Source organism: Macaca mulatta, chromosome 17 (genome assembly GCF_049350105.2).
Source record: "Macaca mulatta isolate MMU2019108-1 chromosome 17, T2T-MMU8v2.0, whole genome shotgun sequence".
Lineage (NCBI taxonomy): Eukaryota > Metazoa > Chordata > Mammalia > Primates > Cercopithecidae > Macaca > Macaca mulatta.
In genome coordinates, this window is record NC_133422.1 from 71,642,733 (window position 1) to 71,663,132 (window position 20,400).

The window sequence follows — 20,400 nt, forward strand, 5'->3', positions numbered from 1 at the left end:
ACTACTCACAAACAAGTTGTTTACTTTTATAAAAGTTCCAAATACAAAGTCAAACTAATTCATTTTGTTGATTCAAATGACAGTTTCTCTACCTGACAGAGTGAAAAAAAAAGTCAAATATATTTGCCTTTAAACATTTTATATGTTGTCCAGAAGGTAACAATATATCCCTTGAGCCTTAAAACAAGATTAGATTTTTAAACCAAAAATGTGACTAGAGGAATCATAAAAAGCAAGGAGAAAATTTTCATACGCACTTTGAAAAAATACTGCTCTTACCTAGAATTTACCAGAATTCCTCTCTTACTTTTGCTCTTGCATCAATGAAGCATTTAATCTTGTCTGAATTCCTTCAACAAGACCAATGCAAGTGATATTGACTAGCAAGAATTTTCTTTAGGAATGTGAAACTTCGATGTCAAGTCTTAGCCATAACGTGTGTTCCCATGCACAACTAGACATCTATTGCCAAGGGGACAGAGTCTTCCTTTTGCAACAGTAGTTGCCCTTTTTCCAAGTTCAGAACAAAGACATTTTTGAGAAAAGTTGATGAAAAATCAGGCCCAGGATAAATTGCAAATGCAGGCTGTTTTTGTAGATGAGCATGCCTTTAAGATAGAAATCAACTTTAGAATTAGATTAATTAAAATTTAAGTTTAGAATGTAAAAATAAGAGTCAAAGAGGCTTTTTAAATTTACTTATATCCAAATTTTGCAGGATATATTGCTGGAATATGACCAAAGAGTTTACTATATTAAACTAGGTAAAATCTGAAAAATATTTTTAGTACAACTAGTTTATATTTCCCATGTATTAATGCCTCTCATTTTCCTGCTTCCTCTCTCTTTTGCCTGATTTTCACTTCCTTTTCTTTTTCTTCTTCTATCACTAACCTTAGCTTGGAAAAGTTTCCATGATTCAATCTTCATTGAATTTCTTTGTTCTCCTTAGCTGATATTTCTTAGTAGGATCAAAGCTGAATAGAACTTTTTACATTTTACAACACTTACCCCATTTGATTCTTATAGCCATCTTGTGACATAGTCCCAAAAGATTTTATTACCTTCTATTCTACACCTAACTGAAATGATACACCTATTAAATGGTAATGTAAAATCTCACAAGGCTCTTCCAATTTTCTTCGCCCTCTCCAAATAGACCTGTCTTTTTCATCAATGCGGCCGCAGCAGTTAGTATGGTCCCTAGCATATAATAGGTGCTCAGTAAATACATATTGAATAAATGAATGAATGAATCATAGCTATACTTCTTCTATTTTATGAGAACTTCCACTTTTCAAAGCGCTTTTATATATATGAACTCCTCTGAAAAGCACATTTCATTAATTGGAAAGATCAGCTACTTTGGTTCTCCATTTTACTGCTAAAGAAAGTGTGGCTCAGAAAAGTAAAAGAAATACATTCATAAATAGCCAAAAGTCTGTTTATTAGGCCAGCTTAGTACCTAAAAAAATTACTACAAGTAGAATTTTCAACCCCATATGAACCTCTGTGCTATTCTTTGCTACAAAGTTACGGTTACGATAAGTGCTAGTTATTTTCACTATTCTGCATAGTCTCAATAGTGTGTGTGTGCATATGTGTGTGTACATGTGACTTTATATATGTATGTATACACACACACATATATAGATCTGTTTGTTACATGTGCTAAGCTATTGGGATATGGGATAAAAACCTTACATATTTTTACTTACTGATTGCCTCTAAGCGGTACATAAATTAAACCCAATTACTCATTTCCTTCTAAGTTTTAAAATATAGAATTCAAAGGTCAATGCTTTCTAATAACTAAGCTGCAATAATAGCTTATTTTATTATAGAACATTGTAGAACATGTCATTGTTCCATATTAACACTCCTTTATATGATAAGCAATCATGACCTGCAACATTGCTAACACACACAATTCACCCTTGCCTTTTGGCCCTCCAGATGGCCCACTGGTTCTGTTCAAATTGAACGCCAAGCTTCCTCTTTCCTAATTGCAGGCTGCCAGCAGGAGCTGTTTGCAACAGCTGTTCGCCCACGGTCAGTTACAACATCCCATTTCCTGGGCCTAAGTTTCTTTATAGTCTACAGGCTCTTTGTCTGTCTACCTAGCTCATAGTCATAACCAGTTCTTGATTATGCAGAAGGGAAAGAGGAAATGTTAATAATTTAATATGTCATCATCAAAGGAAAATTATTTGAAAGAACAAGAATTATTATACCAGGTTAATCCTGTGATCTCAGTTTTTTGGTCTCTGATAGCAGCAGCTAGACTTATGGGAGAATTTGATTATCAAGATAGAGTGTGTATTTCTTATTACTCATTCATTCACTTATTCAATGCTTTTAATCAAGAGTATGGAATATACGAGACCTCAACCAAGTAGCTGAGGGCTGGGTGGAGTTGGGGGATATTTAAAAAAAGTAAAAAAGAAATGCAAGGCTGGGCACGGTGTCTCACGCCTGTAATCCCATCACTTTGGGAGACCGGGGTGGGTGGATCACAAGGTCAGGAGTTTGAGACCAGCCTGGCCAATATGGTGAAACCGCGTCTCTACTAAAAATACAAAAATTAGCCGGGCGTGGTGGTGCACATCTGTAGTCCCAGCTACTCATGAGGCTGAGGCAGAAGAATCGCTTTAAACTGGGAGGTGGAGGTTGCAGTGAGCCAAGATCGTGCCACTGCACACCAGCCTGGGTAACAGAGTGAGACTCTGTCTCAAAAATAAAAGAAAAAGAGAAAGAGAAAGAAAATGCAAGTCACTGTCTCCACAGAACATAAATCGAGACTTCCAGCTACCTAAAAAAGTCGTGCTCTGTCCTTTCAGGCTGAGTGCTTCTGCACCTGCTGGCCCTGCCTGCCTGTGTTGCCTTTCACTTCGCATCATTCTTTATGCCACTCGCCATCCTCTCCTCCTGCCTAGTGAATGCTAATTTATCCTCAAATCTGACATTCAATGTTGCCTACTGGAAACCTTTCCTAAACCCACCTGCCAACCACAGTAGGTGCCCCACTTCATTGCACCTTCCACTTTCATTTATCATCATATTTGATTTTTGAAGAAAATGTTTAATGTTTGTGGGTACATAGTAGGTGTATAGATTTATGGGGTACATGGGATGTTTTGATACAGGTATGCACTGTGAAATAAGCACATCATGAAGAATGGGGTATCCATCTCTTCAAGCTTTTATCATTTGAGTTACAAATAGTCCAATTATACTCAAGGTACTTTAAAATGTATAATTAAGTTTATTATTGACTATTGTCACCCTATGTACTATCAAATAGTAGGTTCCCCATTTATTCATTATTTTTCTATTTTTGGGCCCTATATTCAGTTTTAATGATTTTATATTTTAATTATATTTAAAATATATTTAACATAACGTTGACATATATTTTACATATAATATGTACATTATATGTAATACATATTTTAATCATATTTCATTCTATTTAATAAATATATTGTTGTATGTTTTAATTATTTACTCTCCATCTCCCAGAACTTAATACCTTGCCTACTACCATTCAGGAGGTCCCCAGTAAATGTTTCTGAGTAAAGAAATAGATCAGTAAATTATAAGACAAAATGAAATGAGTGCTAAGTGGTTAAAAATGCAAGTTCTGAGTCAAATTGCTGGGCTCAAAACCTTCTTTGTCACTTACTAGCTGAATAAACTTAAGTACAGAGAATAGAGTCGCCTTAAGCAACAGGAGATTTAGAGTAGGGATCCTGTGATGGATAATTTTATGTGACAATTTGGTTAGGCTATGATGCCCAGTTGTTCAGCCAAACACCAGTCTAGATGTTACTGTGAAGGTATTTTTTTAGATGTAATTAACATTTAAATCAGTAAACTGATTAAAGCAGATTACCCTATATAATGTTGTGGGCCTTATCCAAGCAGTTGAAGGTATTAAGAAGAAAACCTGAGGTTTCCCAAGGAAGGGATTCTTCTCAAGACGGTAACATAGCAACCCTTCCTGGGAATGACTTTCCAGCCTGCTGCCCTGCAGAATTTGTACCCAGGACTGCAACATCAACTCTTACCTGAATTTCAAGATTTCAAGCCCTACAAATTTAAGACTTCCAACTCCCCCAAAATCATGAGTCAATTTCTTAAAATAAATACCTCTCACTAGATAAATACATATATAAAGATATATATACAATACATGCTATATGTATATAATTCATGATATAAAAATTATACAATATATAATTATATTCTAATATAAAATTTACAAATATATAATCATATATATAATATTGATTCTGTTTCTCTAGAAAACCCTGGCTAACATAGATATATATATACTAGGGAACCCAGGAGAAGCCAACAGTCCCACCTCACATAGAAAACAAATGCCTGAGTCAGGCTCATGGAGACAGGACCAATCAGATGCCCATTCACCTAGAACCTCAGCAGCAGGAGTGTGCGGCTTCTTATTCTAGGGCTTTGTCATCAAAGTGGCTCTGCAACTTCCTTTGCGTCTCTTTTATTTTCCTGGAGCTACAGACTGGCTCTTCATATGCCAATCTGTTTGTCCATTCTCTGCTTTGCATCTTCTGCTCACTCTTCGTTTCTACTTCCTCAGAAAGTTACATTTGGTCCGTTGTGACCCTCATGGCCTAAAACTACTCCATGGCTTTTCTCTGAGCAATCTTTCAGCTTCAGCTCCTGTGGCTGGCTGCTTCCCTATCATGATAATTCACAGATCAGATTACCGAGAGAAGTCAGTGGCATAGTTCGTTTTGGGGGCCCTAGGAATTGGCTGCCCTTGGGACCCATCTCAGGGACAATTAAAGATGAGAGTTATAGATGCCAAGCATGGCCATCTGGGACTGTTTCTTCATGCAAAACTAAAAAACTGCCTTGGAAGAAGCTGTGAGTCCATGATGACATGTCTACAAAAGAGGAAAATGACGCGGGCAGCAAAGGGAGCAGCCATGAGATGATGACCAGCATAGGAGCTCTCAGCCCACCCCTGTGAAGGGAGCAACTGGTACCACCAATGGCTGTAACATCGACCACTTCTTACCTATACTCGGTTCTTCTCAGGAACAGGGAATATTTGAAAGTTCCATTGGTTACAATAATGAAAGAGATTGAGTCAGAGATGATGGCAGTAGTCACAGAGTTCATATGAATAATATTCACATATTAGCCAAGCATTCATAGTATTCTGGTGAGCCCTATTATTTTATATTATTTTTACCTTATTAGATTGGGGAGCCTGAAGAAATGCTTATGCTTTTGCGGGGAGGTGGTATTTCACCAGAAGCAGTTCAAATTCTGATGCAATGCTGTTTTACACCATAAACTAACTTCCCTTTCTTGAATTCAGCTCTTTAATAATAGAGAAAATTAAAGTAAGACTTCTAAATGATCCCAGTGTATCAATGTGGGCCCTTACAGATCACACTTGTTTGGGAAATATTGGGAAATATTGCTGGACTACTGCGTAGCAAGGATATCACCAAGTAGCCTGACTTTACAGCATCTGGGTTGGTACCAAGATGTACCTTCCAGTACCAGAGCCACTCATTGTATGTGGCTAATTACATGTAAGTGAAATTAAGTCAAATTAAGTTACAAATTTAGTTCTCAGTTGTATTAGTCACATTTCAAATGCCCAATAGCCACATTGGGCAAATAGGCTATTATATTGAACTGTGCAGATTTAGAACATTTCCACCATCACAGAAAGGTCTATTGGATGGTACCAGTATGGCACGCTCACTCTGATATTGAGGGTAAAGGAATCGGAACATAGTCTTACCAGAGCTTCCCTTACAGAACGATGACCTTAGATTTCTAGGAACATACTTGTGGAGAGAGCTGCCAGGAAAGGGATTTATAAGTCCCTCGCCTCACATACTGAATTTTTAAAGAAGCTGATCCATTTCTTAGGAAGTGAAATGAATGTGTTGGAAGATTTGGCCAAAGCACCAGAGTATGAAATCATCCTGCAGTCCCAAGCCCCTTCGTGTCATGAGGAAGGTGTGCCCAGATACTGGGGCACAGGTGGAGCGCATAATTCAACAGTCCCTTAGAGAAGGCATGAAAATTGGAAAATTGGTGATTTTCTAGAGAAAACCTGTACCAGTTCCTGAGAAATAGATTTTTGGTAGCTGGCTAAAACATATAGCTAAGATGAAGGATGGTGAGTTTGAGGGAAGAAAATCACGAAGCTCCATAGTTTGTGAGTCCTGTGGAAGGCAGCCATGTTCTTGGGAAATACTGAGGATTCTTACTCAGGTGTTGCATGCTGTGGGAAACTTAACCACTTAGGCAGCACGAAGAAAAAAGGCTAGACACATTAGTGCAAACAGTGTAAGAGGACTTGATAAGTAATGAGGTAGGAGGGCTTCCAGGCCTACTATCACCAAAGTTGACAGTTACAACAAGAACAGTTACCCCAGGACCCCACCAACGTCAGAGGAGACAAGGAGGCAACAAGGTTCCCACATTTGAGCCTCAGACTTCACATTCCTTTCTTGTTTAGTCAACAGTATTATGAGTCACATTTTTTTCCTTTATTAACTTTCTCATAATGAGAAAATAACTGTCTACATATAATAATTATAGACTCCAGGAATATTTATTTTATTTCTTTCATTGTAATCTTTATCAGTCAAGTTCTTTTAACCTATTGGATTAGAAACCAGTGGCCAGTAGAAAGTAAAGCCCATAATTACATACATTCCAGTTTGCTGCCAACGGCTCCAGTTTACATTGTTGTCCAGAAGTTATTGTCAATAGTGCCCCATTTCACTCACAAAATCCCAAGTTTGGACAATAAATAATGCAGTCACCTACTCATAATGCTATTCCCTAAATATGTTCCAAAATGCCAAGGGGAAGATGTGTTATTTTCCAAGGCTGGCGGTTTGAATACCACCATCTCAGCAAAGGTCAGCTTGGGTGGCACACATGACTTCACCAGGTCAGCACCGCTCACCATTTTCAAAGCTATTCCATTTTTATGCCTTTTTTTTTAACCTCTCTGTACTTCTCAAATTCAATTTTAGTGCCAATTTTGTTTAGCACAGTCTTCTTCCTGTCCATTCTTCAAGATTTTTATTTTCCCTTTGGCTTTCTATTTTCTTATCTCAGTTGTCTATTTTGCTACATTTACTGTAATGTGTGCTTTCTATTTGTGGCTTCTTTCTTCCCACATTCAATTTGTCTGTCATACTTTAAATGACTATGTTTGAGTAAATGATAGCATTTCACGAGTATCCACTGGTAGAATGAGCAATATCTGATAACCAACCTTTTTATTCTACCTCAAATCTATTGAACTTTAGCCTGATAAGTTAAAATTCCTAGTGCTTGCAAAAATATCTGAAGAGTAGTAGCCTGCTGATAAACAGCTATCAGCCAGCCCCAGGGGAGGTGGGGCCAGGAGGGGTCCTGATTTGTAGTGTTTGCTGTTTTCCATGGTATAAATACCCTCATCATGGACAATTTTAGCCTACAACCTAACCTCAACCAGTTAGCACAATGTGTAAAAGTGAAACAGTTGTGTGATATAGGTCTCTCACAGGTCACTGCAAAACCCTTGGCAGAGATATGGAATGTAAAGTCCTAAAAAGCAAATTGCATAATAAATAATTACTCTAATTGTGTGAATTCTGAATTATCGTAAAAGGAAAATAAGCCTATATCTTAAAAATAACATATAAGGTTCTTTGTGAAAACTGGAAAAGTCAGTAGGTGCTATTTCTGGTATATAAAAGTGCCAATGTGGTGAGTTAACTGGGCTCTAACTCCCCATTCCCCTTGCTACCCCACCGAAGATCATTCCCAAATCCCAAACACATTATGTGCGGATAGTACTCCAAGCGCCATGACTGCCACACTAAAGCAAATCCATGGGCCAGCAAACTTCCATGAGCTGGAACTGAGCCTCCACGCAGAAAGGAAAAACAAAAAAACAAAAAAGTCAGACACTTTCAGAGCTGCAGATCAATGCACTAGCTATTGAAAATCCTTTGGCAGTCAGCAAAAGTTATAAGATTGCCTTTTCTTTGTTCTGAGAGATTGCAGAAGGCCTAAAGGTTACATTTGGGATCAGTGATTTTTTCACGGATCTAAGCATTATTTCTATTCAAAGCCAATTTACAGCTTTGTTTAGTCCTAGTGGCTTAATATATAATAGAGAATAAAGCTGGTTAGAAGTAGGAAAAGCCCTTTGAGGCATAATTTAAGCATTACTCACATCAATTCAAATGTTTTAATCAAATGTAAGAGATTCCACACAGAATTCACTAACTAGACACACCAGTAAAAGGCAAAATAAATATTTTCTAGAGAGTGTTCTGTCGCAGCACAGCATTACCTCCAAACTAAAAATATTTGGCCTGTGCAAAAAAGCCTAAAGGCTGAAAATTTACTGACTACAAATTTATTAAGGTAATCATAGGTGTCTGAACACTTCAGTCACATATATTATTGTGGATTAAAAAACAAAAACAAAAACAAAAAACCTCATGCTAAAATGTGGGCCGGGCACAATGGCTCACGCCTGTAATCCCAGAACTTTGGGAGGCCGAGGTGGGCAGATCGTTTGAGGTCAGGAGTTCGAGATCAGCCTGGCCAACATGGCAAAACCCCGTCTCTACTAGAAATACAAAAATTATCTGGGCGTGGTGGCGCATGCCTGTAATCCAGCTACTCCGGAGGCTGAAGTAGGAGAATAATTTGAACCCAGGAGGCAGAGGTTGCAGTGAGCCAATACCACGCCACTGCACTCCAGCCTGGGCAGCAGAGTGAGACTCCTTCTCAAATAAATAAACAAATAAAACGTGGTATATATACACCATAGAATACCATTCAGCCTTTAAAAAAAAAAGGAGGAAATCTGCCATTGGTGACATGGATAAGTCTGAAAGATATTATGTTGAGTGAAATAAGCCAAGGCCAAAAGACAAATACTGCTGGCCAGGTGCGGGGGCCCACGCCTGTAATCCCAGCACTTTGGCAGGCCAAGGCGGGCAGATCACGAGGTCAAGAGATCAAGACCATCCTGGCCAACATGGTGAAACCCCGTCTCTACTAAAAATACAAAAATTTTCTGGGCGTGGTGGTGCACGCCTGTAGTCCCAGCTACTAGGAAGGCTGAGACAGAAGAATAGATTGCAGTGAGCCGGGATCACGCCACTGCACTCCAGCCTGGGTGACAGAGCAAGACTCTGTCTCAAAAAAAAAAAAGAAAAGAAAAGAAAGAAAGACAAATACTGTTGCTAGTGGATGGTGTCCAGGTTCTTGAACAAAGAATTGGACAACATGCACAAACAAAGGAAGGAAAACATGAAGCAACAAAAGCAGAGATTTACTGAAAATGAAAGTATATTCCATAGCGGGTGAGCTGGCCCAAGCAAGCAGCTAAAGAGCGTGGTTACAGAATTTTCTGGGGGTTAAATACCCTCTAGAGGTTTCCCATTGGTTACTTGGTATACACCCTATGTAAATAAAGTAGTGGCCCAAGATCAGTCTGATTGTGGAGGGGACCAATGAGAGGCTGACATGAACAAGTTATACCCTATGCAAATGTCTGATTGGTTGTGGGAAGTGACCAATCAGAGACTGTAGTTACAAATGAAGACTTGGCCCGCCACCAGCCTGATTCATAATACTATGCAAATAAAGATTTGGCCCACAACCAGCATGATTGGTTGCAGGAGGGGACCAATCAGAGGTACTTTCAATTTTTCATCTGCCACACAGAAAAGGTGGAGTGTTGCAAAGGGAGTCACCTCTGATCCTTTTGTTACTTGGATGTGAAAAGATGGGGTTTTCCTTTTGATTTGGTTCTAGGAAGTCAGCATGAATTGGCCTTAGGTTCCTCGCCTCCAGACTTTATTCTCCCGCCCCAGTACCACATGATCTTACTTATATGTGAGATCTAAAAACATTAAACTCATAGAAGTAGAGAGTAGAATGGCAGTTATTAGGAATGTAAAGGGACAGGGTTTAGGGAGATGTTTGTCAAAGGATACAAAATTTCCATTAGATGGAATGAATAAGTTCAAGAGATCTATTGCACAATATGGTGACTGCAGTTAATAATGACATATTATATACTTGAAAATAGCCAAGAAAGTAGATTTCCAGTATTCTCACCACAAAATATGGTAAGTATAAGAGGTAATGCATGTAAGTAGCTCGATTTAGCCATTTCATATATATGTGTATTTCAAAACTTCATGATGTACATGATATGTATATATACAATTTTGACTTGCCAATTTATTAATTTTTTTTTTTTTTTTTTTTTTTTTTTTTTTTTTTTTTTTTTTTGAGGCAAGCTCCTGCTCTGTTGCCCAGGCTGGAGTGCAGTGGCATGATCTCGGCTCACTGCAATCTCCGCCTCCTGGGTTCAAGGGATTATCGTGCTGCCGCCTTCCGAGTAGCTGGGGTTACGGACGTGCACCACCACACCCAGCTAATTTTTGTATTTTTAGTAGAGACGGGGTTTTACCATGTTGGCCAGGCTGGTCACGAACTCCTGGCCTTAAGTGATCTGCCTTCCTCGGATCACTGCACCCGACCAAAAATTAATTTTTAAGAGTAAAAACCCTTATTCTAAACATCATAGAAATTAGATTAAAAATAAAATAGGCCGGGCACGGTGGTTCGCGCCTGTAATCCCAACAGTTTGGGAGGCCGAGATGGGCGGATCACTTGAGGTTGGGAGTTCAAGACCAGCCTGACCAACATAGAGAAACCCTGTCTCTACAAAAAATACAAAAAAAAAAAAAAAAATTAGCTGGGCGTCGTGGTTCATGCCTGTAATCCCAGCTACTCCAGAGGCTGAGGCAGGATAATTGCTTGAACCCAGGAGGCGGAGGTTGCAGTGAGTGGAGATGGAGCCATTGCACTCCAGCCTAAGCAACAAGAATGAAACTCCGTCTCAGATAAAATAAAATAAAATAAAATAAACCCTGCATATACACTTCTAAATTGATGTATCATTTCTAGAAATGGCTCATATTTATTTAGATGCAATGCTAAAAGCTCTACATAAATGATTTTATTTAATCTATTAAGAACCCTAGGAGATAGAACTTAAGGACAAAGATAATAATAAAGGAAAAAATTGTAAAGATAAAGAACTCTAGGAGGGAGATACTATAATCCACATGATCCATATTTTACAGATTAGGAAAGTGAGACTTGGTGCAGTTACTTACTCAAAGTCTGACACCTGGGAAATGGCAGAATCTGAGTTGGAACCAGGCATGACCCAGAGTACCCCCATTTAGCCAAAGTACTGCCCTACCAAAAACATTACAATTATTTTCTGCTCTTTAATCTACTTGTTCCACGCTATAGACCTATCCTAAGATAGTATGTGATAGGCACAAATATAGGAAAAAATTGGAAACAGTGTAAACATTCAGCAAATGAAGAATGTTAAATGACCTATTCACTCAACAGAATATTTTTCAAAGAACTGTATTCAACAAGCCTGTTTCATGAGAAGCTCATCATATAATATCAAAAATGCAAGTTATAAAACAGAATATGCGGTATTTTACTATACAAAATAAAACTACAGTTGGACAAGGGGGAAAAAGTTCAAGGAAACATAGCAATATGTTATCTCTAATTGTCTGCATGCGTTAAAATAGTATATAATTTCTACTTTTCCTTCCACATCTTTCCATTTTGTTGTACTTTTTATGATCATTAATATCATTTGTAGCACGAGAAAAGTTATTTTAAATTCAACAAAAGTATTGACTCACTCATATATCTGTAAGTGAACACTATGTAGTTCTCATGAAGGAAATGTTGGAACTAAAAAGGGTCAAAGAAAAATAACTGGAAAGATCAAAAAAATAGGTAACAAGTTAGGACTATCATATGTGGGAATTATTTTTAAAATGATGAAACACACAGGCAGGGAATACCATAATTGGTGCAGGCCCAGCTGGAGCTAAATGGATAGAGCTCCTGACTGGGAGAGGGCAGAGGCCCAGGCCAGCTCCATCCTGTCTGATCTCCCTCTCAGCCAAAACCTTTCAGAGTCATCTTCTGTTCCTACCTCCATTCCTGCCTCCCCATTTACTCTTTAACTCACCATAAGCTTCCCTGTTCCCCTTAATTTCCTCCCCCAGCTCCACAAAAAAATGTCTTTGCCACTGCCATCAATGTTGTCTCTGTCGTCAAATGCAGTAGTCATACTCAACCCTTGTCTTATATGAATCACCTCCCAGCTACAACTAATTCCTTGCACATCTCTTTCCCTGAATCCTGTGACACGCCCAGTGACAGATAAACTACCAATTGTCTACCCAGCAGGGGTTACCCCGTGCACACATGCATGGCACCTTGCCAACACGTGCCAGTTGTGTTCGGAGGAAGTAGACTTCTCCCCTAGCTCCAAGATATGAATCATGTTGGCTCACACCAATCCATGCAATCTCATTCCTCATGGCTGTAATGGGTGCAGGAGTTGGTACATCCAGCCCAGCTCTGGCCAATGGGATCTCAGGATAAGTTCCTCCCAATGCTCAATTCCTGCTCTTGAACTCAGTTTTAATGTTTGGCTCTGTGACAGCTTTTTTTTGTGGGGAGAGGTGGGAGATGACCATGAGAGGAAAGCCAGGAGAATGAACAGCTAACAGAGCACTGATGTGGAAGAAATGCTGAATTAACCCTGGAATCACTTATGCCTGGATTTCTTGTATGTGAGGTAGTAAGTTCTTACTGACTAAGCCACTCTTAGGGGTTCAGTTCCTTGCAGCCAAAGGTATCTTAGTTGATAACTGACATGTTCTCCCTTCTCAGCTTCCATTTTCACCCACTTGTTCTTCAGGCCCTTTCCTGATCTCTATACCCTTTGCATATTAGTGGTCTGGAGTTTCACCCTTGGCTTTCTACTCTTCTATTCACTTTCCCTTTGTGCTTTCTCTCTTCCACTTGGATGATTTCAACTACACATATTTGTTTATAGGTATATATAAATATTTATTAAGGACCTACTATGAGGCAGATCCTGTTCCATGTTCTATATTCTGTGGATATACTGATAAATAAGACCACTGTTTCTCTGAACAAAAGAATATATGTATATGTATACATATATGTATATGTGTGTGCCTGTGTATATATATGTAAATACATGCACATATATGTGTGTATATATGTAACTACTCATATGTACATATATGTGTATAGATATGTAAACACTCAAATGCACATATATGTGTGTATATATATATACACACACATAGATATACATATATATAAAGGGAAGAAGGAAAGGGAAGGGGTTGAGGTTGAAGAATTTTTCATATTTTTAGTTATTCAAATGTTATTTTGCCTCCTTTTCTATAGGAATGTCTGTCACTTGTTGATTTAGTAGAGTTTTTTATTTTGGACACTACTCTTTTCCTCTTTTTCTATTCTCTAAGTGTGTACAGTATTGGACAGTCGTTTCTTAAAGATTTTGTAAAACTTCTGGTAAAGTTATCTGGGCACATAGTGTTCACTATGTAACACTATAAAATAAGCCTTTTTATTTCACCTTGGGTGAGTTTGTGGGAGGTATACTTTTCTAGGATTTCATCTATATTTTCAAATTTATTAACTTAAAACTTTTCCAAAATATACAAATTGAAGCTAAAAATTTCCCTCTGCGTACAACTTTGGTTGCACTTTTTATGTGTAGTGTCTTTATTTAGATGTTGTTCTAAGTACCTTTTTATTTCTCTCTGTATAGATTTTACTGTTAGTTACTAAGAGAGATGTGTTCAAGTTTCTCATGATGATTGTTGATTTGTTTATTTCTCTCCATAGTTGTCATTTTGCTTTGTATATTTTGAAGCTGTATTATTAAGTGCATCCAAATCTAAAAGTATTACATTGCTCCAGGGAATTGAACATGCTATCCTTATCCCTAGAAATGATTTTTTGCTTTAAATTTTACTTTTTAATGAATTAAGATAGCTGTGCTAGCTTTCTTTTTGTGGGAATTTGCCCTATTTATCTTTTTTCATCCTTTTATTTCCAATCTTTCTTTATCATCACCAGTGCTTTTTAAATGATTCCATAATACTGCTACCACTGTAATGCTCTAATTATAGTTTTAGCTTCCAGAATAAGATTATTCACTCCTCAAATGAAACAAAAACAGAACTGGCATTTCTGGAATTATGGTTTGTGGTTTTGAATATGATTGGTTTACTATGGTAAACCCTGTTTTTTCTCTAAAAACCAGTTCTTGTTTTTACTGAACTCATGGGCTCTGCTGGAAAAATCTATCCGTGTGGGTGGATGGCAGGGCAGGAAGAGGGAAGATGTGGCCAGGAGAGGTGGTGGTGGGTAAGCAATGCTAAGTGTAGGGCGTGTTTGGCAAATCCTGATGCCTACAAGGGCCAAACAGGTAATTTAAGCAATTATGTGAGATGAGAGAGAACTGGTGATTACTTGTCCTTCTAAAGGCAGTTATTTGTCATCAGTTGTTACCCTGCTGAGATGTTACAGACCTTTCCCAGAGAAACCTGAATATAGATCTGGATGGGAAATCTACTGAATTTGAAAAATTGGCAGCTAATTCATTTATTTAAATATATAATGTCTGTTGCCTACATTTGCAAATCCTGGCCTCCACCTACAAATTCTGGCAAGGATCACACTTAAAGAAAGAGAAAAGTTGGAAGAGGTCTTTCCCCATCCCTGCTTACCCTATAATGGGCTTACTCACTCCTCTTTGTACAGGGAAATTCCTCTTAAGAAACATAAGCCTAAGGCATGTCTTAGCTCTTGGGAAATGGGTTTTTGAGATAACCTGGTCTGGTCAACTGCACAAACATCATGATGTATTGCTTCTCTGGAGGCAAAAATGGAAAATGGTAGGAAGTAAGAATAGGTGCTTAAAAATGAAGAGCCACCAAAATAACCAAACTGTAGCAACCAAAACAAAATACAAAACTTTGTCTGGGGTTCCTGTTGACAGCACTATGCCAACATCCAAATTTGTGCTAATCTCTCTAACCTCAGCCCAAGTAAGTCCAGTCTGAAAAGTAACTCATCCACCTTTCTCTAAGCAGTTCATGAGAAAAAAAAAATATGGAAAAAAGAAGAAAGGAAAAGAAAATAGGCCCCAAAATATGTGATATGTACCTGCAGGCATATGCACATGCCAGGTCCTTAATTCTTCTGCTCTTTTGTTTTCTGATGGAGTTTCACTGTTTCTCAGGTGGAGTGCAGTGGGGCAATCATAGCTCACTGCAGGCTTGAACTCTTGGACTCAGGCGATCCTCCAGCCTCAGTATTCCAAGCAGCTGGGACTATAGGCAGGTGTTACCACACCTGGCTAATTTTTTTTTTTTTTTTTTTTTTTTTTTGGTAGAGATGGGGTCCTGCTTTGTTGCCCAGGCTGGTCTCAAACTCCTGACCTCAAAAGAACCTCCCACCTTAGCCTTCCAAAGTGCTGAGATTACAGGCATGAGCCATCATGCCCAGCCCAATTATTATTTTACAATAATAAAAGATTTGTGTAATATCTCCAAAGAACCTTTAGAATACACAAGAGAAGATGATTCAATGACTGGCTGAACAAAAAGGTGTTCTTTAGAAAGAAAAAAAAGGATTGATTTCTTACCACTTACAAATCACTTTTAGTAACATTTATATATGCTATTTTATGTAGTGTTCAAAAAAAAAAAACTATCAGGTCCTTCCATTTTATAGTAAGAAAACTGAAGCACAAAGAAGATAAATGACTCGCCAAGGTCACAGTTAATAAGTGTCAGTGCCAGGATTCAAAACTAGGTCTCCTGTGTCGAAATCCTATGTTTTACACTCTATCACACCTTCTCTGGCTGACAATCCAATGAGAATCTCAGCTCCAGCAGCCTGGTTCTTAGATAGCCAGGACTTCTGACAAAGTGTGAGAGCTGGGTAGTGCCAATGTCAAGAACTCAAAACAGTAGGAAGTCAGAAGTTAGCAGCAGGACTCACAGCATGGAGCAAAGGCACGGCCTCTGGAGGGTTGCAAGGAAATACTTACACGTGATTTCTAAAAAACCAAAATTGTTATTTCTCACCTTCCCTACAATCGATTCCACCTTTCCTTCCCTCCAGATATAGACCAGGTACCCACATCACTTCTCTGAACACAAATCTCATTTTACTCTAAATTCAAAGAAACTAAATTTCTATTTCCCTTCTTTCATCTCCTTTTCCACAACCCAATCAACCACTTCATTATTTTAGCTTAGCAAATTTCAACTTTATCTAAGATCATTTCACCATCTACCTTCTGATATTTTTAGTATATTAAGTAGGTAAGTTAATATGTATTGCTTCAGTTAAAGAAAATATACTCAGGTGGAGTATGTTTTCATCATAGTTTCATCTGCTTTCATCATAGTTTCAATTAATAAAATTGTATTTACTCATATTTTAAAATATTTATCATATAAAACATATATCTCTACCATGCTATTCTGGCACATTTTTTGGCTGGTTATAGGATAATTGTATTGAATTAGTTGTACAAAAAAAATTGAGGTTTTTTTTTTTCTTAGATAAAATAAACAAATAAACAACAGAGAGTGTTGTTAGATGATTTTCGTTTTCTTCAATACACACAATATAAAATTTCTCAGGGAACTGTGACAGAAGAGATTTCATTGGAAAATAAAATCCATAATTCATTAGTCATCTCTCTGGTTAGTTCTCAGATTGTCCCTTCAGAGGAGCCTATAATTATTTTTCATCATTTCCACTATCAAAGGTTTATTTTACAAATAAAAATTATACATGTATAACCCATCTGTCAACATAATGAGAGGTTTAGGGGAATCCATTCCGAAGTAAGAAGCTTCTCTCTCAATTTGATCTCAGTCCCACCTTGCTCACAACTGCTTCGTATCTCTGACACTTCATAAGCACTTTAATTAAATATTTTATATCAAAGACATTGTCATATTTTCTTCAATCAATTCTTTCTGCAGTGCCTTAGAATGGATTATGGAAGGAAGGGAGAGACCATGTGACAACTGTAAAGTACTAGGTACTTCCCACAAACAAGATTAAGCATTCAGTGTACATTTACAAATGACTCAAACCTATTGATATGGTTTGGACCAGTGTCCCCAGCAAATCTCATGTCAAATTGTAATCCCCAGTGTTGAGGTGGGAGGTGACTGGATCATGGGGACAGATTTCTCATGATTGGTTTGGCGCCATCCCCGTTGGTACTGTCTTCACAATCATGAGTGAGTTCTCATGAGACCCGGTTTTTTTTTTTTCTTTTTCTTTTTTTGAGACAGAGTTTCACTCTGTTGCCCAGGCTGGAGGGCAGTCATGTGATCCTGGTGCACTGCAACCTCCATGTCCCAGGTTTAAGCAATTCTCCTACCTCAGCCTCCTGAGTAGCTGGGATTACAGATGCGTGTCATCATACCTGGATAATTTTTTGTATTTTTAGTAGAGATGGGGTTTCACCATGTTGGCCAGGCTGGTCTCGAACTCCTGGCCTCACGTGATCTATCTGCCCACCTCAGCCTCCCAGATCGGGTTCTTTAAAATTGTGTGGCACCACCTCCCTCCTTTCTCTCTTGCTCCTCCAACCATGTGATGTGCCTGCTCCCCCTTCGCTTTCTGACATGATTGGAAGCTTCCTGAAGCCTCCCCAAAGCAGAAGCTGCTATGGGTCCTGTAAAGCCTGCAGAACCGTGAGCCAACGAAACCTCTTTTCTTTATAAATTACCCAGTTCAGGTATTGCTTCATAGCAATGCATGAATGAACTAACACACCTACCTTTGAAGAGAGTTCTCCCATGGTTTTTGGGAAAATAGATCATGTACATTTAACTGAGAATTTACTTAATAATTTTTGTTATGAAGTTGTAAGTCTTCAAAAAATATTTGCTTATTGATATCATGTAGCAAACACATCGCCTCATACAGCATGTATTAAAATTCTTTGCAAAAGAAAACCATTTCAGTTTTTCCAACTTGATTATAAAGTTCTGACTGTCCTCTATAAGAAGCAGTTACAATGAGGGGTCAATGACTATAAAAAGAATTATATTTCTCTGGTTTTTAATATAAAAATTCATGAAGTACTTTTATGAAGAACATTTTTCAAATTCCTAGCAGTTTGTTTCATCCATATTTCCAGGCCCTTTGGCTGAAACTAAAAATCCATTAGCTTTTCTGAAACATTTCACTGAGTACCACAACTGGTGTAAAAATAGGCTCCCCTCAAAGCCCACATTATCCTCAGTGACATCTATATTACAGTGTCATATAACTCACAAGCCAGCCCCAGTGAATCATGGCCAAATAACAGCAGAGGAAGTAAAGGTGAAGCCTGACAGTATTCTGCTATTGACTAAAGAGGATAAGGACACCCTGACTGTATTTTCCCCACTTTCGCCCAGAATTACAATACTCTGTAACTCATACCAGTAGCCACTCTAAAGAGTGTAATTTCAATTCTAAGGTACCTTACAGAACACTAGTTTATGCTGATAAGATACAGTGCCTCTATCTATCTCACAGAAACTGGAAAGGGGAGTAAAGCAGTGAAATGAGAAATGTTTAAAACATAGCAGAGAATATTCACTCTCCTTCTTGGAATATTGAGTCTTCTAAGTTACTTACTTATATGTTTGGTTCCATATCTGCAAACCACTTAAGCAGATCCAATGATCCTACACATTTCATCTACTCTGCTGGTCATCAGTTGCCCAAACAGAAAACACTTAGTGAAATAAATGGATTACAAATGAGATACCAAATGAAAAATATAAAGTAAATTAACAATCCATTTCCAGGAGTGAAAAAAAAAATACAGTGCCATTAAAATACTAGAATCATGAATCTATAAATAAACTACCTGTCCAAGAATGACAGGGTAAACTCTCCAAAACTATATTCATTTCCTATGACTGCTGAAACAAATTGCCACAGACTTGGTGGCTTAAAATAACAGAAATATATTCTCTCACAATCCAGAGGCCAGATGTCCAAAATCAGTTTTACTATGCTGAGATTAAGGTGTTGGGAGGGCCACCCTCCCTCTAGGGAAAAATGCATTCCTTGCCTCTTACACTTTCTGGTGGCTACAGCGTTCTTTCACTTACAGCCATATCATTGCGATCTCCGCCTCTGTGATAACATGGCCTCCTCCTGGTCTGTCTGTGTTCAAATCTCCCTCTGCCTCCCCTTTGTAAGGACAGTTCTGATAGCACTTAGGGCCCACAAGGATACCCAGAATAATCTCCCCATATCAAAATCCTCAACATCTGCAAAGCCACTTTATTCATGATTACCAGTTCCAGAAATTAGGATGTAGATACCTTTGGGGAAAAGGGTATCATTTTTCAGCCTACTACACAAAGCAAGACCACAGTTAAAGCATTTAAATGGAAGAAAAGAAAATGGTGAAAAGAAACCTGAGTTATGCACAAGCCTCACACAATGCCCTTCTCGTGTCATGGCTGTGTAATGTCAGCTGTTTGGAAAGTCATGCTCAGGGTCTCAATCACAATGATTTTTAGGTCAATGGATTATCTGCCTTCAAGGCGATTACTGACCAATTAAGAAATTGATTCCCCTATTGTATGACTAACAAGAAAGATATTTCTAATGTGAGGGGGCAATATTTTCACCTGACGGTGAAGTAGGACAGAACATGTTCTCTGATTATTCTGTAAGACTTTTCATAAAAGCATTGCAGCTCAAAAGTTGCCTAGACACCTATGTTTTGTAAAAATCATCCACATGACAGCATCACTGACACAGATAGTTACAAATAGGAAGGCAGACTTTATTTCAAAAAGTCAGACCACTTTGTACTCATTAACCAATCTCTCCTTAGCCACCCCTCCACCCACCCCTCCACCAGCCTCTGGTAACCACCATTCTCTTCTCTACTTCTACGAGTTCAACTTCTTTAGATTCCATGTGTAAGTGAAATCATGCAGTATTTGCCTTTCTGTAACTGGCTTATTTTACTAAACACAGTGTTCTCCAGGTTCATCATTTTGCCACAAATGACAGGATTTCCTTCTTTTATAAAGGATTTTATGGATTTCCTTCCTTTTTCCATTGTGTATATACACATTTTATTTATCCATTCATCTGTTGATGGACACTTAGATTGATTACATATCTTGTCTACTGTGAATAAAGCTGCAATAAACATGGGGGTGCAGATATCTCCTGGAGATACCGATTTTATTTCCTGAAGATATATATTCAGGAGTGAGATTTCTGGGTCATATAATAGTTCTATATAATAGTTCTAATGTATGCATGTATCAAAACATCACATTATACTCCATAAATATGTACCATTGTTAATTTGAGGAACCTCTATACTACTTTCCATAATGGCTGTAC